Consider the following 3,805-nt stretch of genomic DNA (forward strand, 5'->3'; position numbering starts at 1 on the left):
CGCCGCACGCATATGTCCTCTCTAAATTACAAACAAAAAAAAAGAACCAAGAACATTTAAAGATCAGTGTAGTGCAAGCTAGGCTGCTCTTGCAATTACACACACAAAAATATCATGTGCAGCGGCTTAAGGAACATCAAACCCGAGCGTGAACCACTCAACAGCAGCATAGCGGCAAGGCGCGCCGCCTCGGGATCTTCTCGGGCGGGGCACACCAGCGCCACGCGCGGCGGTTAACATGTTCGGCTTCAAGGGCGCTATGGGGAGAAGGCGGCGCTTTTTCCACTACCGAAGTGTTCTAGTTCACTATACTTTGGGGGTGCGGTGAAAAAGTAAATGCGCCAGGCGTTATAAGACAGATTTAGTTGGGCGCGCGCTCCGGACGAGCGTACGCCCCGGCGGTGCGGCTCGCGACTGCGCATGCGCAGTAAACTACGTAAACGCCCCGACGATGCGGTGTTACGCCAACACCAACTGGAAAGGGAGAAAGCCTCAGTTCTTATCCCTTTCCAGTCGCACTACGTCAGCTAATGGGGCGGCTGCAAGAGGCGGCTTGACGAGTTCGGCGGGGGCGATAATCCGACCGGTCCCAGCACGTCGCAGCAACGCACCTGCGGCTGAATAGTCAGTGCCCCGCAGATTGGGCCTGCCTCCCAGTGTCGTTCTCGACGGCATCTCTTCTCGGTCGAATTTCTCGTGTTTTGCGCTTCACTGTGAGTTCTGTCGTGTATCTGCAAGCTTCAGAATGTTGAAGGTGCGACGGTGAGATGCCGTGCAAATGCTGTGTGCCGCGATGCCGTGGCAACTACACCGTGGACACGAAAGTGCACGTTTTCAAGTTCCCAAGGGATCAAACTCTGAGGAACGCGTGGATACGCGCTGTGCCACGGGAAGACCTCTCCGTGACCGAGAATTCCAGGGTAAGCTTTCTTTCTGGTAGAGCATCGTTGTTTCATTGCAAATGTAAATTCAATATTTGCATATGCTCGAATAAGTGGTTTACAAGCCGCACTTTGTCAAATACTCATTGGTTTGCTCATTGTATGTAAAATTCCTTGGTAGGTATGCGAACTTCACTTCGGAGAGGAGGACATCATCCGAGAAGCCTCGCATACCGATGTAACTACTGGCCGCACAATTACAGTGCCATTATCCCATGTTCGCCTCCGCCCGGACGCTGTACCGTCCAAGTTCCCGAGCTGTCCGACCTACCTGTCTAGGGAAACTACAAGAAGAGAAGATCCCGACTCCAAGCGGGCACGCATGGAGCATGCTGCTATGCAAAGAGCTATCGCGGAGTCCGAGGAGATGTTTAACAGGGCACATGAAGAGGACTAAGTCCATTCTTTAGGAGAACTTATCGGACACTTGCGGAGCAAGGAGATGAAGTTTTGGAACATAATAGAAAAAGAGGAAAGGCTTGTCATTGTACACATCGTCGACGATGAAGCCCCGTGGCTGAAGTACTCTGTCTGCGTGAAAGGAGACATGAGCGTGACGCTACATGTCATGAAAACGGCGGTGAGAAAGTTAGGTGCAAATCTGGTCGTTCCAGAAATTGCTGACAGTAAGAACGGTATCGTAGAACTCCTCGAAGGCATCGAGAAGTGGGACGGGGACCTGATGTCCGACTCAGTCGCGGAAATTTGCGAGGCTGTGTGTTTGCTGCTGGATCAGCTGTCCACGCCCCACGCAGAAGACGACGGCGACTGCATTCGATTTCTGCGAGAACAAGTCAGCTTGTTCCAAGCGAAAAAACAGCGCAGGCGCTACTCTGCAGATTTCATGGTGTTCTGTTGCATTCTTTTCACCATATCGCCCCATGCGTACGCTTACATACGCAGCCATGGAAGTATCATCTTGCCGCATCCCATGACGATCAGATCGGTATGCTCTTCCTATGGCATGAACCCTCAACAAGAGCATCAGAGCGAAACATTCCTCACCTACATGGCGAGAAGAATTTCTGACCTCAAAGACGACCAGCGCTTTGTTACCGTAATGGTCGATGAAATACATATCAAACCTTACTTTGATTACAAAGGGGGTAACATCACCGGAGCTGCGCTTAACTCAGTTGAAGCTGCAAACTGTGCGCTAGTTTTCAATGTGCGCAGCCTGACATGCAAATTCAAAGAAGTTGCGCACATCGTGCCCGTGCACCGACTAGACGCGGAGTTCCTGCACAAGATGCTGAAAAATGTGATTTGCGGGCTGGAAAAGATTGGGTACCGCGTTGTGTGTGTCGTGAGTGACAACAACTCCGTGAACAGGAAAGCGATGTCTCACTTCGAATCAACCCCTTCTAACAGAATTGTGTATCAACACCCGTCGGACCCTGCGAGGCCGCTGTTCTTCGTTATAGACCCGGTACACATACTAAATTGCATACGAAACAACTGGATCAACCAGAAGAATGACCAAGTATGCTTCTACTTCCCGGAGATGCAAACAGACGCAGCACAATTAGAGCGCATGCAAACAGCGTCATTTTCGACAATCAGGGATCTCCACAGCAAAGAGTGTGACCAGCTGTTGAAATATGGCTATGGGCTGTCGAGAAAAGCCCTTTACCCGTCGAATATTGAAAGGCAAAACGTAAAGCTTGCCTTGCAAATCTTCAATGATGCCTTACCTGTGGCGTTACGTGCTCTTGGAGCGAAGCACAACCTGTTCTCATTTGAGGCCACTGCTACTTTCATCGACATCATACTCAAGTGGTGGAAAATTGTGAATGTGAAAACTCCGTGGAAGGGGAAGAGGCTGAGAGACCAGTTTCAACAGCCAGTGTTTTCCGTGGATAACGATCCAAAAGTTGACTTCTTGCTCTTGCTTTTGAAATGGCTGGATCAGTGGAAAAACAAAGGCCTTGACAAAGGTACTCTGACAAAGGAGACTCACGCTGCCCTGGAGCACACTACCTATGCGCTTGTGGAGCTCGCAAGGTACTGCTTCGAAGAGCTTAAAATGACCTATGTTCTTTTGGGCAAGATACAGACAGACTGCCTAGAGGACCGCTTTGGAAAGTATAGGCAACTGGCTGGTGCGCAGTACCATGTTTCTATCAGACCGATTTATGAAGTGGAAAACAAGCTGCGCCTGCAGAGCACTTTGCCTACTATTTCCACTGACCAGCATTGGGAATGTGTACGAAAGCAGGTTGAGGCATTACATCCCAGTTGCAACGTAGTTGTCAGCAGCCAGACGCTGTCGAAGATACAGGAAGTCCTTCCTATCCTGGTCTACGTTGCAGGATATGCCGTGTACGCGACCCTAAAAAGGTTGAATTGTGCAAAATGCAAGGACGCGTTGACTGTGGATAAGACAATCACAGTGTCTGCCGCCCATGAACACTACGATCTCGTGAAGCAGTTGGACCGTGGAGGTCTAGTTTACCCATCGATGTTTGCGCTTAATGCTGTTGCTCACTGCTATGTTGTTGTAGAGCAGCTCGCTACGCAACCAGAACTGCTCCTGATGCGCGAACAGCGCCAGGTCGTCACGGAGCTGACGCTGCATTTGCTGGCCAACGAAGAGCCATCTGACTTCGACGCCTGTGAGAACGGTCACACAAGCGAATCAGTGCTGAAACACATCCTGCGGTGCAGCACTAACATTTTACTGAAGAACTTTTGTGGAAAGCTAAACGACAAACTTCTCGACGCTGCTGACAAGGCAAAAAAACGGAAAGCCACAACTCTCCAGAACAAATAGGTGTATTGCTTCTGATAAAGCGCAAACACAAAACGAAACTAGTTTGTGTAAATAAATGTTTCGCTCCTATAATTTGCTTCGAGTGAAATTT

At 49.9% G+C, this 3,805-nt stretch overlaps 1 pseudogene across 1 annotated transcript; it reads left to right on the top strand.

The window, feature by feature from the left end:
- Window positions 1–540: 540 nt before the first annotated feature.
- LOC144164998 (uncharacterized) lies at window positions 541–3,805 on the top strand (annotated as a pseudogene). Its single transcript, XR_013321297.1, has 2 exons — window positions 541–920; window positions 1,063–3,805. The product of XR_013321297.1 is annotated as an uncharacterized LOC144164998 (transcript).

Source organism: Haemaphysalis longicornis, unplaced genomic scaffold, assembly GCF_048455015.1.
Source record: "Haemaphysalis longicornis isolate Haplotype H1 unplaced genomic scaffold, Haemaphysalis longicornis Haplotype H1 scaffold_14, whole genome shotgun sequence".
In the NCBI taxonomy this organism is placed as follows: domain Eukaryota; kingdom Metazoa; phylum Arthropoda; class Arachnida; order Ixodida; family Ixodidae; genus Haemaphysalis; species Haemaphysalis longicornis.